Source organism: Meles meles, chromosome 1, assembly GCF_922984935.1.
Source record: "Meles meles chromosome 1, mMelMel3.1 paternal haplotype, whole genome shotgun sequence".
Lineage (NCBI taxonomy): Eukaryota > Metazoa > Chordata > Mammalia > Carnivora > Mustelidae > Meles > Meles meles.
Window position 1 is genome coordinate 35,728,929 of NC_060066.1, and position 12,817 is coordinate 35,741,745.

At 43.6% G+C, this 12,817-nt stretch overlaps 1 protein-coding gene across 1 annotated transcript in view; it reads left to right on the forward strand.

Moving 5' to 3' along the window:
- Positions 1–1,125: 1,125 nt before the first annotated feature.
- Positions 1,126–12,817, forward strand: part of NCALD (neurocalcin delta) — a 371,716-nt gene continuing 360,024 nt past the window's right edge. Inside the window, exon 1 of the mRNA XM_046016599.1 lies at positions 1,126–1,195. The gene's annotated coding sequence lies outside the window, so the exon portion shown is untranslated. The remainder of the gene's footprint in view (positions 1,196–12,817) is intronic.

Below are 12,817 nucleotides of genomic sequence, written 5' to 3' on the forward strand. Positions count from 1 at the left end.
GGAGGTCAGAAGTCCAGAATCAAGGTATGAGCACGGCCAAGCCTCCAGAGGCTTCGGGGGGGTTAAATTTTTGCTTGCCTCGTCCAGCGACTGGTGGCATTTCTGGGCTCAAGGCTGATTCGCCCCTATCTCTGCGTTGGTGGTCACGCGGCCTCCCCTCTTGGGGTGTCTCTTGTAAGGACAGTTAGCATTTGCTTTAGGGTTCACCTGGGTTAGCCGGAGTTATTTTACTTCAAGATCCTTAACTTAATGACCTTGGCAAAGATCGTTTTGCCAAATAAGATCACATTCACCTGTTCCCAGGGTTAGGCAGTGGATGTGTCTTTGGGGGGGGGTCCACCATTCACCCCAGTACAGGGCTCATGAGGGTACACTGGAACCCTTAATCTTCTGGTTCTGTCGTGATGCCCCTTGATTTGATGTACCTCCTGGATTCCAGGTTCCTTGACACAGTCGACGTTTGGTAGATCCTTCTGGTTTGATCTATTGAAGTTTTATTCTAACTTTAAACAACAAAACGCTTAAAATCTACCATCCCTTATTTCTGACATGGAAGGGTGAGTGAACGAGGCTAAAAAACCCCAGTTTGATCCCTGCCTCGGATGGAAATTTTTTGTGCTTTGCTTTGCCCTGTAGCCTAGGAGGAAACGAACGGAAGAATGAGCCGAGATGGGCCCTGTTCTGGCTTCTCACCTGGGCATACAGTCTCATGATGGTACTGAGAGGAAGGCTAAGGATGTTGGGGTCTCTTGGGAAAGGGGAACAGCAGCAGTGTAGGCTTCAGTTTCTAGGCTTCTGAAAAGCATCAGCTTAGAAATACAGTTTGTAAGTGTTGCTGGTCCATCGATGACGAGGCTTCTATGCATGTGTTTTCAATACCTTGTCCCAGACTGGGGCCAAGTACGCGGGGCCCACAAGGCAAGGTCAGGGGTAGCTTTCGCAATTACCTGGCTAATTTGAAGACCCTATCCCATCCAATGGGGGACATCAGAGAGGCCACCCAGGACATAAATTATTCCGCTTGGTTGTCTGCGTCGATCTCGTTAACTGGGTAAGAGCCAAAATCCATTCCCTCTGTGCTGTGGAAAGGCCGTTGTAATTAAGTTCCGTTTCTCTCCAGGGGGCAGCTGAGTTTGGTTTCTCAGCCACTTTGCTGTTTGACTTCAAAAGAGAAAGAGGAAAGAAAAAAAAAAAGGTAAAGTGTCCCCTCACTTTATTATGCTATATATTCTGCTGTATCACTGTGACTCTGGTTAATATTAACTTTGGGTCTGTTTGCTTTGAATAAGATACTTGGAATCTTGTGATACTTACCAGAATTGAGTCTCACCAGCTCAAGAAATGGTTTGCCTTGCCCAAGACCAGCTACTTAATTTGTGAGGCCCAGTTTAAAAATTATCAAGAATTTCGGCGTACCTGAGTGGCTTAGTCAGTTGGGCATCTGTCTTTGGCTGGGATCATGATCCCAGGGTCCTGAAATCAAGTCAGCCTCCTTGCTCTGTGGGGAGTCTGCTTTTCCCTTTCCCTCTGCCCCTCCCCCTGCTTGTGCTCGCTCACTTGCTCTCTTTCAAATAAATAAATAAAGTCTTAAAAAATTTTTTTTTTTAAAATTTCAAAATGGTGTCAGCGGAGCATTAGACCAAGTGTGGGGTCCTTCTAAGCATGGGGCCAAGTTTAACTACAAAGGACACTTGGCTGTGAACTGGCTCTGGCCTCCCAGCTAGGCTGAGGATGACATCTTCTTGCTAAGGTAGCACTTTCCAATTTACTCTGCCTCAGTGGGAGCACACACTTATGCGGGGGACAAGGACACAACGAGCAGGCTGGACACCTCTTGTTGGCTCTTCCGTGTCCTCTTTCCTCCCTCATACACCTGCTCTGTGTCCCGGGAAGGCATCAGGGGCCATCTTTGTCTTTGATTTCTGATATCATTTGGTCAGCGGTGGGGGGGTCCAGGCCACCACTGGGGGAGTAGGGGAAGAGTGGGGGAGGCTGTTTGTTTCCCCATTCCCTCTGCTGGGTTGCGTGCTGCAGGTTGGCTTCCTCTGTGCGCTGAAGGCCACAGCTCCTGCCAGGCGCCTTCTCCATCCATTCACCTTCTTCGGAATTCCTTTATGCCTCCACTCACCCCGACCCGACACACGGAGGCCTGGGGATGGTAACCGCTTCCTGCTGCTTTTCTATAACCCTTCCTTACTCTTTCCTCTGTAGCCTCTCCAATAGGACTCCTCAGCAGGATGAAAAACACCCCCTGTTTCCTACCCAGGCCCTGGCTGATTGAGCCGCCCTCTGCCAGGGTTGGAGCACACCTTGCGCTGCTGTAGAGTAGAAAGAGAAGATGAGGGCTCTGCTAACCGTGGCGACAGGCCCAGGTCAGGCTGCGCGAATAGGAAGCCCCGTCCGCGTTGGTGGGGAGCATGCGCTTTGGAGTCAGGCATCTGAATTCTCCGGTAACACGTGGACGATTCTAGAGAACGAGCATAGGATAGTTCCCTTCTAGGGTTGTTTTGAGTCTGGAGTGAGATCACACGTGCATCATGCCTAGCACGGTGCCTGGTATACAGTAAGCGCTCAAGAAGCATGGTGGCTCTTAGCACAATTTCTATGGAGTATCTCACTCAGGGGGATCCACAGTCTATTTTGTCAGGGATCTGAACTGCCGGACTTAACGGCCTGGGCTCTGGGAACGATGATCAGTTTTTCACTGCTTCATTATTGTTTGGGGTCTTATTTCTGTCTTCACAGTTAGATCGCAGCATTCTGGAAGTCAGGGATTCTAGCTTGTAGAATTTTTTTGAACTAATCTAAGTTCTCAACCTAGTTGCTAGCATGTTGTTAATTGGTCAAGAAATATATCTTGGTTAAATGTAAGGGAACCCTGTAATTTATTGTTTGCACTGAGATACTTTTGAAAGTGAAAGAGGAGGGTCACCTGGATGGCTCAGTGGGTTAAGCCTGTGCCTTCCGCTCACGTCTTGATCTCAGGATCCTGGGATCAAGTCCCACATCAGGCTCTCTGCTCAGTGGGGAGCCTGCTTCTCTCTCTCTCTCTGTCTACTTGTGATCTTTCTGTCAAATTAATAAAGTATTAAAAAAAAAGAAAACAAAGTGATTAATGCAAATATCTTAAACAAAAGAAAGTGAAAGAGGAGTATAGCATTTTAATAATTACAGCAACAAGAGAGACACAAACAGGGACCGTTTTAGGCAAACAGGGACATAGTCTAGTTAAGTGGAGCTTAAGATAGTCCCTCCCCCCCCCAAAAAGATAGTTTTCCAAATGTTATTTTAAAATTTGCCAGCTTACCCTCTTTTGTATTAGTCTGCCTTGGGCTTACTCAAAAAATGACATTTAAAAAAATGTAGGAAAAATACGTTTAGCATTCCTAGTAGTTTTTTGGCCCAAATTTGAGGCAATGTATTAGGGCTTCTTGTCGAAAGACCTACCTTTTTATCTTATTAGCCTACTTTATACTGGATACTTACTTATGCAACTTTCTTCTGTACTTCTCTTTCCATACAGTCTAGTTATTGTCCTTCTTGCGGTAGTGATCACTTATGTTCAAAGATGGCAGAAATAGGTTTATATACATATATTTTAACGAACATCTCCGTCTTTGTATTTCTGGTTGCCTAGGTGACATTTCCAAGAGAATGCATGCTAATCTGCTATTATTACAGCAGAGATAAGACAGAAACTATTTTTAGGCTCTTTTATACCTCTCCTTTTCTCCACCAGACCATTTAATTGGTTTATTTCTTCTCTTTCCATTACTGGAAGACCCTATATAACTTCCTCTGGTGCTTATCTGGGGACTGTAACTTTCTGAGAAGTGATGGAGTAATTCAGTCTCTTCTTCATTAGGAATTACGAAATTGGCACCGATCGTCTGTTTGCCCGGGTAGTTGATACCAGTTGTTTTTCTTACAAGTTGTCTAAGCGGGGCTTGGGCAGGAGATATTTTTGGTGTAAGTTTGGGTGCACTGTCTAGTTCTGCAGAAGCAGGAGCGTGTCCACTCTGGAGCCGGACTAGCCTGGCTACCTTCAGTCTTCATGCGGTCACTTTCAAATGTGCGACCTCCTGGAACTTGCACCTTTAAGGAACAACTGGGGCGACCATGATTGTGCGTCGTGGGGATGTTGTCAGGGTTGAGAAGGTTAAGCGGGCTAACACAGGCGAGCATGAGATGCAACATCTCCTGTACAGAAGTTATGCTGCTGGCGTGGCTGTTCTTTTGTAACAAAGGTCAAGTGCACCACCATTCAGAAGAAATAATATCACACGAACTACTGCAAATACTTGAATTTACTAAGGAGGTAAACTCGCGAGATCATTCTTTTTTTCACTAAAGTTTTTTTTTTTTTCTAACATCTTTTACTAACATTTTCTTTTATCAACCGGGATTAATATTTGGAATTTTTCTTTCGGTATTTCTAAAAAGATTTTTATTTTTTAAATCATCTCTGTATCCCATGGAGGGCTTGAACTCACAACCCTGAGATGAAGATCAAGAGTTGTATGCTCTACAAACTTAACTAGGCTCAGATTGTTTCATTAGTTTTATGTAAAGATACATGTGATATGTATCTCGGGAGTATCGTGCACTAAGAGTGTTTGACCATTTAATGTACCCCAAGGGGAAATATTTAGCCTGACTCAGTATTGGAGATAGGACCTGAAATAGTGCAGTAGGGATCTGAGATTATTAATTTGGATTGTATGGCAAATGTGAGAGGAGAGATGGACTTTAATCCATTGTTATTTAAAATTGCTTAATATTGGGGTATGGTCCTGGCTGGGGTTTCTTTGGTTCCCACACTTTTGCAGTGTTATTCTACTTAGATGAATAGATTTATCCATTATCACTGAGATTTAGCATTTGACAAATATAGTCAATTGCTGCATCCTTGTCCTGGATTTGTTTTGCTGCCTTTGAGGATAGAGAAAGGAGGAGGAAGCATATATATGGGCAGACAGATGGACACACACACACACAGACACATTTCTTTAGACATGTGATCTAAAATTTCTAATAGAACATTTGCAAGAAGAGCTCTTTGATGGGGTTTTGTGCTCTGACTTGTTGGAAGGGGTGGATTGGGATGTGAGAAGCCTGGGATGTTGAGTTCCCACCACTTCACCCCTTTGGAAGACATGACAGCCACTTCCAAGCCAGGCCGAAGGACAAACAGTGAGAATCAGAAGTCAGTTCTGGCCTTGGAAGTTTCTTGAGAGAGCAACGGGGAGACTGCTTTAGATTTTTTAAAAGCAGTCATTTAAAGAATATGTTCCACAGACCTTGGCCACTGTTCCCTCCATACCTTCAACCCTACCATTATAAAAATAAGGCATTATCATGAAGTAAGATTTACATACTATAGAAAATTAGAAAGAAGAAAAAAATGTTACCATAATTCAAATATTCAAAGGCAAGCACTGTTAATATTTGGAATATTTCCTTTCATGATTTTTATGAAGAAATATTTTTCTTAGTAATGTTAGTCATTTTTTATATAATTTTAAAATTAGTTTTTCATTTAACCATATACCATGAGCTGTGATATTGTGATATAATAGGAACTATATATTAGGTCTCTGTCCCCAGTTCCTGGCACAGAGCTCTTTAAAAACCCTTGGAATTTCTGAGTGATAGGAGTAGGAAGAGTGTCCTTTATCATAATTAAACCCCTTTCAACCACATCTGCATTTATGTTAAAGGGGTGACTCTAGCAAGAGAGGGGCACATTGCCAAAGGAACCAACCATGTGATTAGAGGGTTGAAATTTCAGGTCTCTCCTCTGCCCCCGGGAAGGGAAAAAGGGCTGGAGATGAAATTCAATCACCAGTGGCCAATGATTTAATCAATTATGTCTACATAATTGTAGAGCCTCCATAAAATACCATATGATTTCACTCATATGTGGAATATAAGAAGCAAAGCAAAGGAGAAAAGGAACGAAAAAGAGAGAGAGGCCAAGAAAAAAATTTTTTTTTAGATTTTATTATCTATTTGGCAGACAGAGATCACAAGTAGGCAGAGAGGCAGGCAGAGAGAGAGAGGAAGGGAAGCAGGCTCCCCGCTGAGCAGAGAGCCCAATGCAGGGCTTGATGGGGCTCGATGGGGTTCGATCCCAGGATCCTGGGATCATGACCTGAGCTGAAGACAGAGGCTTTAACCCACTGAGCCACCCAGGCACCCCAAGAAACAGACTCTTAACTATAGAGAATAAACTGATGGTTACCAGAAGGGAGGTTGGTAGGGAGATGGGTAAAATATGGGTTGGGGATTAAGGAGGGCATATGTGATAAGCAACAGGTGTCGTATGAAAGTGTTGAATCCCTATATTGTACACCTGAAACTAATACTACACTGTATGTTAACTAACTGGAATCAAAATAAAAACTTAGAAAAAAGCCTAAACAGTGGGGTTCAGAGAGCTTCTGGGTGGTTGAGTGCATCAAAGTGCAGGTCAGGTGGCTTGTCCAGAGAAGCCATGGAAGCTCCACACCCCTCCCCCCATTCCTTGTCCTAGGCATCTTTTCCATCTGGCCGTTCCTGAGCCATATCCTTTTATAATAAACCAATAATCAAGCAAGTAAACTGTTTTCCTCAGTTCTGCGAGCTGTTCTGGCGAGTTATTGAATCCGAGGAGGGTGTCATGGGAACCCCTGGTTTTTAGCCAATTGGTCAGAAGTACAAGTATCTGAGATTTGCAACTGGCATTTGAATTGGGGGGCAGTCTTGTGGGACTGAGCCCTCAGTCTGTGGGGGCTGCGCTGACTCTGGGTTGTTAGCATCAGAATTGAATCTGGAGAATTGGGGAATTGGGTGGTAAGGAGAAAAAAAACCCTCCTCTGTTTGCATCAGAAGTAAAATATTGAATAAAAGAAATGGAAGTTTTTAATTCTGTGAGGATTTTATATTTTGTTATATATTCTTTGTAGATAATGCTTAATTGGGCATACAATATTTCATCAAATGGATATACCTCGGTTCACTTAGCCATTCCATTATGGGTCATTTGGCCAAAATTTTAAATAATTTCTTCTGCTATTATTTTTGTACAAAACCTTTTTCTCTATATAAGATTATAGCCTATGATGTATTTCTAATGGATTTACTAGGTTGGATGTTTGAACTTTTATTAAAAACTCTCGACTTATTTTGCCATTTGCTTTCTAAATGTAAATTTGGAAATTTAAGCAGTTCATGCTGTATGACTGTGTTGGTTTCATCTGTCTCTTACCTTGAATATCATCACTTCGAAATTCTTTTTCTAATTTGGTCTCCAAAATACTTTATTTGCCTTTCTACTTCTTTGATAACTAGTGGGGCTGAACGGTTCTTTTTCAGATTGTATACTAACTGCCTTTCTTCTTTTCCTAATTTTCTAGTCTATGTTCTTTGTCTTTAGATGTTTTTTTGCATCAGACATAATTTTTTTTTTCCAAATTATAATTCAGGACAAAGATGCATTAAGGGCTTTCCTGGCCAGTCTTTACTCCTATGCCTCCCCAGTGGCCAGTGTTAAAGGCCTAAGGTGTGTCTCCCCATCCTTCTCATTGTTCGAGCGTCCAGTCTTTTTAAAGATTAAAGGGGGCTCATTTTTTATTATCAAAACAGGCATATTATACACATTTTTCTGTAAGCTTGCTTTGGTTTTCACTTAAAATATACCTCATGGGTATAAGGTCTTTAATAATATGTAATAAAATATCTTTGGGCACATTTGCTACAGTTATTTCCCTAGTGAATTGCTTGTACAATTGATACAGTTTTCAGTGGTTAAGTGGGCAAATATTTCACTGATTTCTTCCAGTGATCGGACAGCTTGCTCCATTCTTTCATAGGGCTTCATAAATAATCAGCTCTGCTTTCTACTGGGTTTGAAGAATTCTTCACATTAAAAGCCCCATATTATTATTTAACACAAATTATAATTAATTTTGGTGTAGAGCAGAGAGGAAATGAGGAGATAAACTGATTATTTTCCTCTTTAAACTTGCTAACCAATTGTCCCAGCACACTTTGCTAGATGGTGGTGTTTTTGTTTTTGCTTTTTTTTTTTTAAGATTTATTTATTTGAGAGAGAGCTTGTGAGCAGGGGAAAGAGCAGGGGGAGAGGGAGAGAGAATCTCAAGCAGACTCCCTGCTGAGCAGGGAGCCTGATGTGGGGCTCCATCCCATGACCCTGAGATCATGACCTGACCCAAAATCAAGAGTGGGATGCCTAACCAACTGAGCCGCCAAGGTGCCTCCTAGTGTTCTTTTTTTTTTTTTAACCTTTCCATAAAACAAGTGACTTGTCTTATTTGTGCTTTTTTTTTTTCCAACTATAAACGCATGGCATTGTAATCAGAAGGGTCTTTTCTAAGGAAAGGAAGATTTTGCATTTCCCTGGAATGAGGTGGTTACACTGAGAATAAGTTGATTGCGTCAGGCTCAGATTTTGTCCTGTAACATGGATATCCCCTTGCAGCTTGCCCATGTGGTCCGGGAAGCCTGAAGTGTGGCTGTTCATCTGTCTCTACCTCGTTGCCACGAGGTGGTGGGGCCACAGATGTAACCTCATTGTAGAGATAAAGAAGCGAGCAAATCTCAGTGAGTCACTCAGGGTTACTCCTGCTTTTCCATCCGACCCTTCATTATTTTCTCTCACACTATCTGTTCTGTTGTTTTTCTGACTCCCTTTTATACTGTTAAATGTATCTTTGAAACTTCAAGTTTGATCATCACATAGGGACTCCCTGGAGGTCGCAAGGATAGTCTTGCCTAGAAATAAACACTTTCTGGGAGTATTATTATTATGATTATTAATTTAGTAAACAATTGTTGTGTGTCTGCTGTGTTCAAGGCATTCTGCCGGATGTGGGAAGTAGAAGGTGAATAAAATCCTTTTTACTCTCCTCGTGGATGTACACTTATTACTTTAGCATTGTTTTCATTCCTTCTGTTAAGTTGACTCCTTCACTTAAGGATGTCACTATTTTGTGTGTGCTCACTCTAATGTCTTGAAATGTCACGACAGGGGATGATGTTTTCTATGCAGTGAGTCTGGGGAGTGTTGGATGCCGGGCCCGTATTCAAAGCGCTGCTGCGAGGTGCTTAGAACACCTGAGGACTGGCCCGATGCATATTTTACAAGCGAAGACGAGCCAGAGACAGGCAGTATCTGTGTCTCCCATTTCTGAATGCACTTTTCAGCCCTGGCGTCTCTTCCTTTGGGCGTTTAGGTTACTCATTTGGCTAACCCGGATCTAAAAATAAACCTAGAAACTTAGAAAGTTTTTTTTTTTTCTTGGCTGATTGATGTATGTTTGTGTGTCTTCCAAACTGCGCTGTGTAACTATTTACTTTTGCATTATGTATAGCACTTAGCAACCAACAGTGGAAATGAAAGCTAAGAGCACAGGCAGTCCCCAGCTGGCTGGGGGAACGGGCCAGCCCAAGCCTCAGAGAATTCTCCTTCCCTCCCCCCAGTTCCTGTGCGCTGCGGCCCTGGCGTCCACCCTGCTGGCCTCAAGTTCTTGCTTTTGGCCTTCTCTGCTGGTGGCCAAATGGGGACCAGGAGGTGGAACGAGAAGGACCCCTCCTCCTTCTGCCCTTACCCGTCCTGGTGCCCTTCACTGGTCAGTGTGGGTGGGGTGAGAGGAAGGGGGGCAGGCCTTGGCCACCACTGATGTCTTGGCTCTGGCGACAGTCCTGTAAGGTCAGAAGCCCTGAAACACTATGTCTTATTTGGAACTCAGAATGCATTTTCGTAAAGGAAGATCACGAGTTGTGTCTGGACTGTGCAGGACCCGCAGGACAAAACTGCGATTCCTTCGGAATGCTGGGGCTAGGATGGCTCTTTTAGGGTGACATAGTGCTTAGAACATTGTTGTTAGGGGAGAAGACATTCTAGATTCTAAGCATTCCAGGTTGGAACTTGATCAGAAATGTGGCCTGATCAGCTTGTAATTCAAGGGCTGACTGTAAAGTCAAGAAGTGGCTTATTCCCACGTGGGAATGTCGTCTTGCCTAAAATTCTGGAGTGTGTGTGACGTGTTTAGCTCTTCTCTCCCCTGGCCCTCTTGGGTAGCTGTAAGAATATGGCGGTTCTCTGGTTTTTAGAATAGCAGTTGTACTCAAAAACTCATATCCTGATTCTACCAAAAGAAGGGAGGGAGAAAGACCTAGGAAATATAGGTTTAATTCTTTGATGATTGCCTTTTAGCAAGGAATGCAAAACCAAACACACCAGAGTGGTCGTGAAAGGCTCTTGTTTTTTCCTTAAGAAATCAAACTTCTGTTCCTTTCTCAGGACTCCTGTGTCTGCCTCTTATTCTTCATACATGTTTTGGAGAACAGATTTAAAGAATATTTGTGTGGATTTTTTTTTCCTCCCTGTGGAAACTGATTTTTTTTTTCTAAATCAAAAGGATCTTTGAAAGGTGATTTATATCATCTTTCTTTAACAATTGTTTTAAGGCTTTGGAAGCATGCATCAACCATTCAGAACGATTGAACAGTATTTTTTTGGAGAGAGACAGAGTGGGTACAGTCATCTGTGTAGCTTTTACAGAAGGGGACAGAACAGTTAAGAGTAAAAGCCTCAGCTTCAAGGTGATTTTTTTTTCCAACCTCAGAAGGGGAGGGGTTGCTCAAAACAGGAAGTAATCACAGTATAGTGGTTTGAGTCATGAGCGAAGGCTTTTGGATTTGCCTTAGCTGTTTCCTTCAGGCCCAATGTCTCCTGTTTCTTTGCACACAGAGGGCACACACACGGCGCCCCCAGCACCTGCCTCACAAGAACAATTTTTCTGTCGAAAGAGCTAGAGCTGGAGACTGCAGTTGAAGAAGAGGCTAAGCTTTGGGCAGTTGTAGACAGAGAGGAATAGTCTCACAGGTTGGCCTGTCAGCCCTGGGGTGTACAGAAGTAACTAGTACTCAGGGGTCAGCGTGGGACCCAGGAGGAACAGGGCGTAATACAGAATGAGGATGAAGACATCATACCCTCTTTCCAGTGTTACCAGATTCAACACTATTGTGTGTTCCCCATGGCTAAGCTTTTCCCCTATTGAAGAAGATTTTACACTGTAGTTACATCTGGACATTGACAGTTCTATATATGTTGTGGAGAAATATGTTCATATTTAAGTTAATCATTTAGTCAGTTGTTGCTTTAGTGGGGCCCTCTCGATGGTCAAGGACTGGGACATCACTCCAACTAATTCAACCATAAGGGGCTCGTTGTGACAATCACCACAACTATAATTACGCTATTCTGAATGGATTGTCACAGGGACTCTTCTCCTCTATCCCGGGAGGCAGCCGTGTTATTATCCCTATTCTACTGAGGAGGAGCAGATGTAGAGAATGTGGCCTCAGGCATGTGGGTGCGCAGCAGGAGTCAAGGCTCACACCTAGGTTGTCACTTGGGAGTCATACTCTCTCTAATCCCTGTACTGCTCTGCCCCTTGAAAGGATTCTGTGCCTGTCAGACAAAGCAGAGCTTGGTCTCTTGGTGGCCAAAACATAAGTCTGGAAAATTGGGAAGGGAGTCAGTGTCTTTCTCAGAGGTCATGGGGGTCTCTGCTCCATTGCCTTCTCTCTTTTTCTCTCCTCCCTTCTTTTGCTGCTTCATTTTACATATGGCCCCTGAAGGGCCAACCCATAAGGCCACCGGCTGAGACCTCAGTATTTCCTAGCTTGAACTCATAAGTGAGTGTTTCCTATTGGTACAGCTCACAGAGCGAGGCCCCACAGCCATTGGAGCCTGGCCAGCAAAGGAATTAGCTGCTTTTGGGTTGGTTGTTCACCCCAGGTCCATTGGTGGACTGCCTCATGCACAGACTTCTTTCGCACCATCTCCCTGAGCAGGGGGTTGTGGGTAAGGCAGCACATGCTGGAATGCAAAGTTGTTCATAGCGGGGATTTAGCATCTGTGGTACAAGCTCATTTTATACTTTAATATTGAAAGTATTCTAACTACTTAGTAGAGCCAACTACTCTAACACTTCTTTTTTTTTTTTTAAAGATTTTATTTATTTGACAGGCAGAGACCACATGTAGGCAGAGAGGCAGGCAGAGAGAGAGGAGGAAGCAGGCTCCCTGCCGAGCAGAGAGCCCGATGCGGGGCTCGATCCCAGGACCCTGAGATCATGACCTGAGCTGAAGGCAGAGGGTTTAACCCACTGAGCCACCCAGGCGCCCCTACTCTAACACTTCTGCTACCTTTATAAAGTCTCAGCTTAAATGACTCTGTATCTGCTTTGGCTCTCTGGTTGCAAAAGATAAAACCTAATTTAAAGGGACTTAGAAAACAAATTAATCAGTTCTTGTAACTGTAAAGGCAAAAGCTTGGCTGATCCAGGTCTCAAGTAGTTTCCTCAGATATCTATTTCTTGCCATCTCCTTGCCCTGCATTTTTCTGCGTTGGTTCATCATCAAGCAGGCCCTTGGTTCATGACATCAGAAGCTCCAGGCTTACTGGTCAAGACACCCCAGCAAGCAGCTTCTCTTTCCCTATAGTTTCAGCAAAATTCTCAAGTCTCATTGCCCTGAATTGGTTGTATGCCAATCTTTCAACCAAACATGGCAGCCAGGCTGATTGGTCAATCCTGGGTCATGCTGACCCCTGGAGAAGGATTAAACCACCTTCTTGTTAAAGCACATGGCCTGGGAGTGGGGGACTGTATGGTCTCCAGGGACAATTGAGATATGAGTACTCAGAAGAAATGGGAATGGAGGCTGCCCAAGCAAAGATAACCCATGTCCACCTTGGAATATGTTCGGGTTTGTTGTAAATAACGGGAAACCTATAGTCAAGGTT